The sequence below is a fragment of the Lolium perenne genome, chromosome 4, assembly GCF_019359855.2.
Source record: "Lolium perenne isolate Kyuss_39 chromosome 4, Kyuss_2.0, whole genome shotgun sequence".
NCBI lineage: Eukaryota > Viridiplantae > Streptophyta > Magnoliopsida > Poales > Poaceae > Lolium > Lolium perenne.
Genome location: NC_067247.2, coordinates 90,450,187 through 90,463,402, shown reverse-complemented (window position 1 = coordinate 90,463,402; position 13,216 = coordinate 90,450,187). Strand labels below are relative to the sequence as shown.

General features: G+C 44.0%; 2 long non-coding RNA genes across 2 annotated transcripts; one reads left to right on the top strand and one right to left on the bottom strand.

The window, feature by feature from the left end:
• Window positions 1–410: 410 nt before the first annotated feature.
• On the top strand, window positions 411–2,533 carry LOC127293270 (uncharacterized). Its single transcript, XR_007845674.1, has 2 exons — window positions 411–784; window positions 2,265–2,533. It is a non-coding gene; the product is annotated as an uncharacterized lncRNA (long non-coding RNA).
• A 4,949-nt stretch (window positions 2,534–7,482) lies between these two features.
• Window positions 7,483–10,726, bottom strand: LOC127293272 (uncharacterized). Its single transcript, XR_007845676.2, has 3 exons — window positions 8,851–10,726; window positions 8,234–8,307; window positions 7,483–7,742 (listed from the first exon to the last, which is right to left on the bottom strand). It is a non-coding gene; the product is annotated as an uncharacterized lncRNA (long non-coding RNA).
• Window positions 10,727–13,216: the final 2,490 nt, after the last annotated feature.

Here is a 13,216-nt window from a genome sequence, read left to right as displayed (position 1 = left end):
GTAGGCTAGAAATGTAGCAAACTTGTAATATATAAGAATTAACTAAAATACAAATCTTTATTTTAGCTAAAAAAAATTATATGGAGCTAATGTATTAGGGACACCGGTGTGGGAACCCGTTTCCCAAACAGATGATGACGTGCCGACGCCTCCAATAAAGCTATATCGGTGCCTATTTAAGAAACACCGGTGAAGATGCTCTTAGAATCGTCTTATCGCAGCTCCATGCCTCCACTAATGAAGTAGTGAACTTGTCTAAGGTTCTGATGTTTTTGTTTTTTTGTTTTTTGAGAATGACCTTAAGGTTCTCATGTTGTCCTGGAATTGGATCTCTAGCGTCCACGGGGTTTGGACGTGAAATAAAATGGATCTTCGTGAACTTGGACTTCATTGGACATGGACATCAATTGGACGGTGGGTCCAATAGCGTTGCACGATCTTGGACCTCTTAGTTGGATAATCCACGAACGAGGATCCACTGGACCTGGACCTGGTAGTCTCCGCCGCTCTCTCTCTCCCGGATCACTGCATCTGATGAACGCCACCGCCCTCTCTCTCTCTCCCCGCCGGCGGCCACCCCACCCCCGAAGCTCGCCGACGTATCTCCGTTTCCGTCTCCCCGTTTGATGGCATAGGGACTAGGGTTCACCTGCTTAAGACCTCTCCGCCGTCGCCACCACCCCGACTCCGACGAGCCACTTCGCTGCCGCCTGCACAACCCGACGCCTCCGTTCTTGGCCACCAATACAAGCACCCTGACGCCCGCCCCTTCCAATTGGTCAAGGTGAGCTGCCCTTTCCCCTACATCTCTCTCTCTCTCTCTCTCTCTCTCTCTCTCTCTCTCTCTCTCATGGATTAAGACCTGTTTCTTGATGTGCAGTAGTTGGCAGTTCAAGTTGTGCATACTACTAATTTCAGTAAGAACTAACTAATTGCTGAAATCCAATTCCAGAATTATTGACTGAAACCATGTCAGTAAGATGTGGCTTTGTGGTACTGCATTAGTTCATCATTTCATTGGTCGGGACAATTTAGGCTTTGTGGTACTGCGTGTGATATGGTTGTCAAAATTCAGAGGACACATATTTAGACATGTAGAAGGATTGCTAATGTTGTATATGTAGAAGAATTCAGAGGACACATTTTCCTCATGATATATATGCACTTAAGCATGCGTGGTTTCAGAGATCAAACTGCTAACATCAATAGTAGTCAGCGGCATACGTACATGAACATGAGTATTCCCGTATATACCATACACTATATTGGTAGTAGAATACAGCTCTTTATCCAAAGCAGATTGCTTCTTCAGGTAAAACAGAAGGCTCTCTGTTTTTTCTGCAAGGGCCGCTCCTTTGAACAGAAGCTTACATATGATACAATATGATCATGCCTTGTCGATGTATACATATCATGGACTTTGGCGTTACTGCGCAAAGGTCAAAACGTATATCGTTGTTTCCCCAGAAATTTCTTTTCAAACTGCGCAGTCCACTCATCAGCATATATTTACACAGTTAACTTCTGAATGTGAACACTGTCTTTTTTTTGTTCCTATACTGATATTTATACAGTTAACTTCTGAATGTGAACACCGATAGCTAGCTTTTCACTCTCTATACCAATCTGGCCCAACAAGAGATAGAAAGGAAAGCGCATAGTCAATTGGTACAGCTGAGAACAAACTTCCTTCTTTTTCCCGCCGGAGTGTTCGATCAGCTCAGCTTTTTTATATACTTTTTCCATACATATATTTGTAATGTGGACCCTTATATTTATCAAACTTGAGGATTTGCAAGTACAACATATCTTGTTGCTGTTCCTTATACAATAGAAATAAATACGAATTCTGATCTTTATTATTTAACTAGCACTGGATCTACCAAAAAAACGTCAGCATAGAATCGGTGGAGTTCTTGCATATATATCCTCATCGAAGGATTGATCATATTGATCTAAAAGAGTGACATATTTACATTAACAACTGCAACAGTCCTTAAGGTTGTTAATCGGAGTCCATCAGATTGTCTTGTATTGTTGTAATCTTTGCACATGCATGTGCAGTTAGAAACATTGCAACGAAGAATTATTTTGAGGTTACTGTTTTTACATGCCCTGTAATCTACAGCACTACTAATGCAGATTGGTAGTGACTAGCTAGTTGTTCTTCTACTAGGATCATATATAGCTATTGCCACTTATTTTCTTGATCCTAGTATCTTTAATATGAGTAGTGACATGTCGTTTCCTCTTATTTATTGCAGTTGTGCCGTCTCACCTGGAGCAGCTTAAGTTGCTGATAATCAGCGGTAGTACTCCAATTGTCAGAATATCAAACAGTCAAACTGCAGAGCAAGCGCAGCTTCGTGATGGATGGACACAAATTTATAGTCCGACATTATCATGTAACTTAAGTTGCCATTTATCGAGAATTCATTATTGTTACTTTGGCAGTTGTTAGCCATCTGTATGCATGCAATGTAGCCCACAGGCTTGAGTTCATAACTGTGATATGATTTGAGTTCTGTCTTTACTGGTACCGGAGAAGTTCAGATGTTCTTTTTTTCATATAAGTACAGTTCTTGTTGCGTTATGTTCCATCTACCAATCCCTGGTTGATGCTCGAGTTATGCAAGCGGTTAAGCTTTCATGTGCTAGCGATTAAGCTTTCAAGTGGTAGCGACTAAGCTTTATCATCGTGACGTCTTGGACCTTGGATGTCCAACACGACAGTAGCGTGGGTTTGAATTGCTACTAGTTTTATATGTGCGTTTTGGATTCGGATGCCTATCTAGTTCCAGCCAGAATTGCAGAGTTTGTAAATTGCATGCACACAAACTTCCTATCCTGGTATGTCTTTAGTTTCTAAATTGTTAGACTACCTTTTCAGCTATACCTTTTCAAGCAGAATTAGCAAATCAGAAAGCCACCCTAGAAGATGTTGCTTGTTACCAGTCAAAGAAACTTCGAAAAATTGGATCAGGCACAGAAGTGAACGGATGCAGTTTTTGTGACACAAAAAATTGAGCATCAAGTATAGCTGTACCAACATGCCCAGCAAAAGAAACACGGACAGGAACATTCAGTTTAGCTCTCGCATTGTAACAACAGTTCACTGAAAGTGCATGAATCCACCGACCAAATAAGCATCCGTCTCAAGGATCAAGGTAATAGATACCTTGGATGAGGTCCCGGAGCATCAATGGGGTTCGCGACGCCCGCCTTGATGAGCTGTAGTCGCTTTTTTGAAGCCATGGACGAGAGAACGTTGTAGCTCTCAAGTAGCTCGTTCGCTCTCCGCATGATCGTATTCCTGCGCTTCTTGACTTCTGGCGATTTCCAGTCTCGCCGTTCTGCTGCGCCCTCGTTTAGCATCTGAAGATCATCAGCGCACCCCTGGATCGACTGGCGCTTCAGCTCCATCTTGTCGTAGATTTCCGCCAAACGGAGCTCCTAATTCGTGCACGCATCAGAATAATCCATCTTCGGTCCGAGGTCGCCGCACTCGAGGATGGGTTAGATGACTTACCAGGTCCGCTACATTCGCTGCTGCGGCGGCCGCCGCCTCTGCTGCTTCCTCGCCCTGGGCGTCGAGCGCGGCCCCCACCGCACCTGCCGCGGCCTCTCCCTGGCCGTCGAGCGCGGCAGCCTCCGCGCCTGCCGCGGCTTCTCCCTGGCCGTCGAGCGCGGCAGCCTCCGCGCCTGCCGCGGCCTCGCCCTGGCCATCGAGCGCGGCGGCCTCACCCGGGACGGCGACCTCGGCTTCACCCGCGATGGCGACCACGGCCTCCTCCTGGAGGTCGAGTGCGGCCTCTTGAGGCGCAGCGTCTTCCACGTCGCCGACGGGCGCGAAGGCGACGCCGCCGGTCTCAGCGCCAAGCCTGGGCACCCAGACCTGACCTGCCGGGACCCGTCCGCGACGACCACGCCGTGGGCTCCGGCGGCGAGATCCTCCCCGGAGATAAGCCCGGGCGTGGCGATGAGTCGGTGGAGAGCGAGGCCGTGCTCGCGGGCCGATGGGAGGACGCGGGCTTGCCGCAGCTTCTGTACGGAGCGCGCGGAAGCGGTGGGGCGCAGAAGGAGAGCGCGGAGGTGTCGCCGGGCGGAAGCGGTGGGGCGCAGAAGGAGAGCTCGGAGGTGTCGCCGGGCGGAAGCAGTGGGGCGCAGAAAGAGAGCGCGGCGGTGTCGCCGGGCGGAAGCGGCGGGGCGCAGAAAGAGAGCGCGGAGGTGCGCGGCCGCGACGCGGAGGTGTCGCCGGGCGGAAGCAGTGGGGTGCAGAAAGAGAGCGCGGAGGTGCGCGGCCGCGACGCGGAGGTATCGCCGCGCGGGCGATCGGTAGTGCAGGTGGAGCGGAGGCACCTCGTCGGCCGACGGCGGGGTCCCCGGATGGACGTCGGGCGCCCCTTGAGGCATGGCCGCCGCGGAATCGCGGCGCTGGTGGCTGCTGGGGCCCTACACGGTGGCCGCCTCCGGCCCGAGCACCACCGCCGAGGGCGCGTTGCCGCATTTTGGTGGGAGGGGTTTTGGGCTACGGCTACGGGGGAGAAGCGCTTTTTTTTTCTTTAATTGATAACATATATATATATATATATACACCGAGCCGTGGCAAAACATCCACTCTTCGGCTTCTTGCGATTCGTGCTAGCCCCTCCCTATATTAATCTGTATATCATCTCTTTATGGCTTTATCTCTGCAATCTAAATAAAACTTTAGTGAAATCTCATGCTCTCTCTGAATCCATATTAACGGCAATTTGAATGGAAAATAACTGAAATAATCTAAATATGTGTGTATACTGTTTCTAAAATAACAACATTTTTTTTTGAACTTAAAATAACAACATTTCATTACCATCTCAATTCTATTGAAGAAATTTTATATATAATATTGCAGTGAAATAGTCAAATATGGCAACAATTTGAGGCCACAATTTGAAGAGGGTTGGGCACGAATCACGAGACACGGACACCGTTATGTTGGTGACCGGTAGGGCATGACATTGTTAGAAAACATTTCCACAAACCGAATCTCCTTAGTTTTGCTTGGATACATGGCTTGCATTCCGATGCCTATCTCACTCTCTTGGCCCCAGTTTCTTATTTCTTTTATTGCTACGCGAAAATGCACTCTCGAGCATCCGTGTGTAAGCACAAATTTAACAAACACAAAGTATGTTCAATGTGTTTTCCTCTTGTAGCCAAGAGCTGGAGCTATACTTTTGTGAAGAAACTAGAGAAGTGTTTGAAAATGGTTCCTCCTAACCAACTTCCGGTCTCTCTTTCTCTCTCTCTCTGTCTCTCTCTCTCACCTCCACTCCAAGGCCATGAGCACCTCCCATGCTTCTTCCTCGATATAAGAAAATGCATTGGCACTTATGAATTGGGGCGCAAGTGAAATCACAGCCGTTCACATGCATATGGATGCTCATCTGTGGGGTCCGCTAGCTTATCCACTCATTGCAAAAGATTCTCTTCTTGAAATACACTACTAATTCTAAAATGAGTATAACTTTCGCGTAATAAATGTAAATGAGATTTTGTTTGCATATTTGACTTCCTCCCGACGAACTCTTCAAAATGAGTCTAATATTTAATTTTTTAAATTTGATTTCGTGAACTGTATCTATAAAGTCCTCTATTGTTTGCGCATGTAATCCATATGCCATGTTCATGTAGTCCTGCAAAAAGTACTGCTGGATTTATAAAGTCCTTATCAATTTTTCATATGGTACATGTAGTAATGTCAAAAGTACTGTTGATTTTACACACATAACAGCTGTAGATTCCTTTTTCACGTGGGGTCATGCTGGACCGAATCTCGAGGAACACAACTATAAACAACGGCTATGATATCAACTGCGCCCCATTTTATAAGCACAATCTGCGGGTGCCTCGATATAACCATTCTTGGCAATTAATAAAATCCCACAACCTGTTTCCCTAAAAAAAAGTCAAGAAATTGTCCAGGTGTTTTACTTTTTTCGATAAAGGGAATATTATTGTCCAGATGTTGTACTTATCAAGCATGGATGCAAAATATGCAAAAGGACATCTGTTGCAAATGCCTACTAGTCTCACATGTGCTTGGCAGCAGCTCGGGGATGGGCGAAAACTGCCGGCATGACTTGTAGGAGATAGTGCCAGAGGCGCGACATCGATGAGTAGGGGTGCCAAAGGATAGCGAACAATAGATGGCTAGTGGCCTTATGCATGATGCTCCCTTCCTCTCCTACCAATGCAAGAGGGGATGCAACTTCAACAACACTAGCCACACGCAAACTTGGTGCCGAGGGTCTCTTCACACGCACCATCATCATAGTCACCACAAAGTTGCTATTTGAGTCCCTTTCGGACTTGTTCATCACCTTGTTGAACCCCACATCTTGTATTATATGTAGATACCAAAATCGAGGGTTCGAAAATCATGGGTGGCTTAAGCTCACTCCGTCCCAACAATCATCGACGAGAAGCATGCAATCACTTATGGTAACAACCAATAACCCAAATAACTTATAACATTCATCTTATGCAATTTAAATACAAAAATTCCTAAAGCTAATTACTCTGTTCATGAAAAGTCATTTTGACACGCCACAAGAAATCATCGGTTCCTTGTCCTATTATTTTGTTTCTTTCATCCACATGCATAAATCATTTGTTTTATTTTATTCCTAACATTATAGACATTGAAAAGTCAAATAAAAACATTGAGCAGAAAAAATGCATACTTCGCTCTACGTGTTTTGTTCAAGGTTATTAACAACATATTATAATTTGGTGTGGGTTCTCAAAATGAAAATCATTTCATCGCACTTCACGCATATCAACCGTGGGGGATCACTACAACAGAACAGAGCTTTGGTAACACAATGTTGTGTTACTACAGGTCCAAAACAGTGTTACTAGGCCATGTAGTAACACAATTTGGGATGTGTTCCATTAGGCCGTGTTACTAAATGGTGTTCATTGTCACACATAATAATTGTTCCTACATGTAAGAACACGTTTTACAATTTTCTTGTAGTAACATTTATTATACATGTTACTAAGTGCACTAGTAACACGTTTTTATAACTATAGTCTCACATATAGTAACATCTACTCTATGCCCCGTAACACTACTAGTAACATAATTTTCCAACTATGGTAACACAATTGGTAACACATATCGGAGGCTCTAGTAACACAATTAGTAACATATTCTCCAAATATTTTACCACAATTATTAGATGATAGTTTGATGTGGATGACACATGTGCTGACTTGGCAACCTATGTGGAAATGGATGCCACATTGCCTAGATGTTGAATTTGGTTGATGAAATGGCATTTTTTATTTAATTGCCTGCATTCATGACACAATTAATTTTACCTCAAATTTTCTTTACAACTTTGCACATGTTTCTACGGTAATTCCTGTCCAGTTTGGCATTTTAATTAATCCCATTTAATTTGGATTGTCGGTTAGAATTTAAGACTCATTAAAATCATCAATTACGTTTCAGTTACAAACTGTCGTTTCAGTTACAAAATATATAAAAATACTGAAAATTACGTTTACATTAGTGAGACACAAACAACTAAACAACTAGTCGTCTGTAACAACATCATATGGCCGCCTCATGGCAAAAACATCGAGAACTTCATAACTAATCCAAAATGCCAGAATAAAAATGTCTACGCTGAAACCAAAAACAGACTTGATTCCTCTGCTAATCATCACAAGAGCCAACACCAAAGCACCTGCAAAATTAAAGTAAACATGTTATTGTTGTTAGGAGGAGATAAAGAGTGAAAAGTTATAATATTTAGGAACAAAGCTAGATCTTCTTCTTTTTTTCAATAGACATTTCACTTTCAGTGCATCATCACTAGTCTTGTGATTATTTTTGTGCGGAATCACTTTTGATTTCATTTATGGCATTATATTTCTTTGCCTACAGCCAATCATGTCAAGTTTGTAAAACATAATACGTGTATGGACATGTAGGATCTTTGACTAGCAAAGAATATAGCAAGTTCATAGAAATTATCCAAGACTTTGCAAAGAATAGTATGCATATGAAGCTTTAAGGAAGGTAAGTGGGCTACATGAATTGGTCGGTGCACATATCGGCACCATGTAGTGAAGACAAATATAGATTTATGCTTACTAAACTTGCTGGTTCTAAACTGCATGCCAAACATGATTTATATGAGATATACTATCAGAAAAGTATGGACATAAATATCACCATAGTGTTGGTAATCCATAGCAAGAATTGTTCTCCCGGATCATCAGTACTCGCGTATACGTTAGTCCCTCCACCTGAAATAAGAGAAAGATAATTACAAGAAAATTATTTGGAAAATTTTAAAAGGTAACATAAATTTCGTACTTTTGCGGGTTGATAACTAATTATATCAAATCAGTGAAAGGTTGTAATATATCTGTAAGAATGTGTGTGATGTGCTGTCAGGTGCTGAAATGAAGGTGTACTGCTGCACATACATGTTATAACTCTGCGAACGTGGAATCCAAATAAAACGAGCAACAGAAAACCAAGAGTTAGTTAAGGATACTCTGTCCTCAACATGGGTCACATAGTCGGTTATGGACGTTGCCATGAATTTCTAGGTACACTTGTGCCAACAAATTTCCTTTAGCCCTCAACATCTTACGTGGCATTACTCAGGCTACCTCTCAATCTGATATGCACATATTTGATGGACTCCACCTCAGTATGGTTTGCAGTTGTTCTTCTATTGAATAACACACTGAACATTCAATAAAAAGAAGTACTTGGCTGTCTACAACATGTACTACAATACTAAAAATGATTTACCTAAAAGCTAAATATGCCCACTTTACCTGATGGAGACATATCAAAATTTACATTTCCTAATTCCACTCCCATCTGGATGGAGGATAATCTGCAGAAATGGAAAGTTGGTAGTGTTCTGCATAGGTATGCATTATATAGAAAAAACAAAGGAAGTATCGACATCTCCATGGCAAACTACCAGAAGAGTGCAACACTGGAGATCTTGTGAATTATGATGGAATAATTGAGCTCGTTTCCTAAAGGTCAGGAACTAGAAGTCATCTCCGTAGTTGCCAAGACTTAAAAGAATGAAGTTTTTTTGTGTACTTCGGGCATAAGAAATGTGCGCTTCCCATGATATGGAGTCTGCACTTATGTTTTATAACTCTGGCATGACTACAACCGACGGGGTGAAAAGGTGTACTTTCCGGAGGTGACAACCCAAACCGGTTCAAAATATATTTATCTACTAAGAAGAAATATTTACCATATGGGTATATAAAATCATTATGTGAGGTCTAAGCATTTGAACAAACTGCATGCTATTATAACTTCATGCTATTATAACTGTGCCTTTACCCTTTTAAGAATTGTGGCTTCACGTAGAGACAACTCTGTTGACAAGTTCCTGCAAGAAGTACAAAAATAAAAAAAATGGCAATCATCACAAACCCAGTTTTGTACTTGGTTTGTCCATCACCAGAACTCTAGTTGATGGTACTAAATTAAGTCGTGACAATGGCTTACTTAACTGTTCTTACTTGTCAATTGAAATTATGCTCCACCTACACTATCCGTAGTACATAGATATAACTGAAATAATTTACTCTGCAATTTTAAATGCTAAATTTAGTTGCTTAAGTAGCAATGGACATTATGCAATGCCAAATGAAATTTCTTGCAAATTATAGTCATCAAACCATGGTTTAGATCATATAAAAGTTTCCCGACTCTAAGCCGGGAAGGTTCATGTATAAGTGGAGATAACATTCTACATACGGAGTCCATATACTCTTTAATTATGAATTTTCTACTCCGTCCGATCCCACTAAATCCGAGTTAATTAAAAGGAAGTTTAACTAAATCCAAGTCAATTAAAAGGGATTAGAGGAAGTAGTTCATTACGATAATCAAAATGAAATTTAAAATTAGATGGCAAGTATCAAATGTCTGGAGCTGAATGAAAAAATAATACCATAGGTTATGTTTCACAAATGTCATTTCGTCAAGAGTAAAATGACAATAAAGAAACTTGAAACCAAAGGGGCATTTTATCGAGCAGCTTCTGATCATCACTGGACATGAAAATATGAGTTTTAATACGGGCAATTAGAAAATCAGGGTGATATTCCAATCCTCCAAATTATACTGCTACTCCACAATAAGTGCATCGAGATAGTAGAACATGTGGGCTAAGCATAATTCGAAAATAAAACACGAATTAGAGATCTGCACCTTTCCGCTAGTAGAACATGTGGGCTTACAGGAAGCATAACTTGGAAAAAAGTAGTCTGAATCTGCACCAGTGGCGTCCACTGTCCAGGAGGCCAAAGATGATGGGATATAATCTTGCTGCCGGTGGTATCTTCCCGCGTCTGCGGGGGAATCTTGGTTGTCTTGGTGGTGACGTCGACTGGACATTTGTTTAATCCCCCGCAGGAGCTGCTTCATCGATAAGATAGGACATACAGGCTGGGGAGCTGCGTAGGGCACCATGCCGCGCTATGTTCGTGCGGCGCCGCAGGGCGATAGAAGGGAATGGAGATCCCATTGCTGTTGTGGTCGGTGTGGGTAGGGGGTGGGATGTGTTGGGTGGCTCGGCGGCGAGGTGTTGCGGGCGGCGCGATGGTGGGGGGCGGCGCGGTGCTGGGATGCGGTAATGGGGGCGCCATGGTGGTTGACTAGCTGCCTCCGTAGATTGGACTAGATATCAGGAGTATGCGTTAATTACGGTTTTTTTTTTTTTTGTTTCACGCGCTGGTGATAAGAGATTTAGCAGGGGAGCTATATATATATAGGAGTTATTGTTTGGAGGGAAAAGTGTATAAAAGCGGGAACAATTAAAACTTTTCCCTCCCGCTGGTTTTTAGTCTCAATAAAATAAACATTTCAGGACAAAAGGAATTAACTTTTTTTAGAGCAACTTCAACGTCATATCGTGCTGCGGCTGAAGAGTCCGCAAATATAGCGTGCAGAGGGTCCGCGCAGCTCCAGAGTGCGCGGAAAAAATGCACGTGCGGTAAAAATGGGTGCGTGGGATATTTTGGGCACCGGCTCGCGTGCGCGCTATAATAGAGCTCGCGCGGGAGGAAACCGCCGAGGACATTTCTCGCGGCACCTCTTCGTCACCATGCGCAGCGCTGCTTCGTCACCTCGCCTCCACTCCACCGCCCCTTCCCGCCCCCTCCCTCTGACGTCTGGATGTCGTCGTGCCGCCGCGGGCCGCTGAGCTTGTCTGACTTCTGTAGTGTGCTTGCACGGCTGAACGATACGTTCTAGGCCGAGCTCCGCGCCATCAGGTTTTGCCTGTGCCTCGGCACCTAGGAGACGTGGCGGTGTGGCACCTCGGCAGCATGTGGCGCGATATAAACTTCGACGCGTCAACTTGCCCGCTGAGGCGGAGTTTGTGGCACCGCCACGACCAGGCACAACGGTGGCTCGTCATTGCCACATTTTTTTTCATATTCTTTTGCGGAAGCAGAAATGAATACATAAATCCTAAAAACAAATACATAAAGAGATATTATCGAAAGCAGATGAGGACCAAATACGGAGTGGACACGAAGTGGAAAGCGAATGTTTATCAGAGCCAAGAGATCATTTGAATCATGAAGGAAAAATCAGACAACACCAGAACCGACAAGCCTAGTCCCTAAATCTAGCGCGACTTATCAATGTACTGGGGAATAGGGCAAGGGTCGAAGGCTAAAAGTTTCCTCAAACTGATGAAGGGCTTACTTGATCGTCTATTTTGGGATGGGCTGCTTTGATGGTTCATCTTGTAACACATTCATATTAACACACACCTATGTTCTACTATGTTAATATTATTGAAACACATTATGTACCACATATTTATATGTTACTATGTCGATATCACTGTAACACACTTTTGCCTCTGATACAGACTCTCGATTGTTGGCACACAAATGTTGTGTTACTGCAATTTTACATGTAACATATTTTGCCATGTGTTACATGATTATGTTACCAAAGCTCTGTTGTGTTGTAGTGGATGTGCTTGAGAGTTTGAAGACCCCTACTTTTATTCGCATGCAGGTCCATAATCTATGGCATATACCTATTGATGATAAACAATGGACACAAATAGTTGGATTCGGAGAATATACAGCCGCGCTTAAATACAACTTCCAACTCATATGGAGATTTCCAGTTCAAAATTTCTCTCGGAGTTGGAACTAGAAGTTCTCGACAGTGGTATCACACTTGACAGCTTGATTTGCACTCGAGCTGCACCATCTCATCATCGAACATCTCCATATGCTTCTTAATCACTATCAACACTGCTCCATGGGAACAACAACTATCGGTGAGGATGACATGATGTTGATGGGGTTCGTAGCATAGAAAACAAAAATTTTCCTACCGCAAAGACAAATAAATCCAAGATCTAATCTATGGAACACCCAAGATCTAATCTACAAGATCGAAGCAACGAGATGGAAATGAGACTAACCCTCGAAGATTCCAAAGCCTACGAGATTAATCTCGTTGTTGGTGTAGACGATCGTCCCCGGTGCTGCAATCCGCCAGCACTTCCGTACTCGGTCGCGCGTACGGTGTCGATGAAGCTCCTTCCTCTCCCGTTCCAGCGGGCAACGGAGGTGTGGTAGATCTCCACGGAATCCCAGCAGCACGACGGCGTGGTGGTGGTGGAGAAGAGTTGCTGCAGGGCTTCGCCTAAGCCTGCACAGCGTATGGAGGTGGAAGAGAGAGGGGGCGGCCAGGGTTATGGATGGGGGGCCTTGGCCGGCCACCCCCTCCCCTCTTTATATAGGTGGGGGGTCGGCCTAGGGTTTCCCCTAGGGCCCACCTGCCCCCTTGGCCGGCGCATGGGGAGGGGACAACTCCTCCCCCAAGTCTTCCCCTTTATCTCCTAATTTAAACACTTTATTTTAGGAGATAGATCTTATCTCTAAATTTAAACCATTTAAATTAGAGATAGATCTTATCTCTAAGGGGGGCCGGCCTGGGCCCACATGTCATGGTGGGCTGGACCCACTATGCCATGTGGCGCCTATGTGGCCTCTCCCGGGGTGGTGGGCCCACTGGTGGCCCTCTAGAACCTTCTAGAAGCTTCGGTCAAAACACCAGACTTTTTCCCGAACCCCGGAAATTGACTTCCCATATATGAATCTTATTCTCCGGACAATTCCGGACCTCCTCGTGATG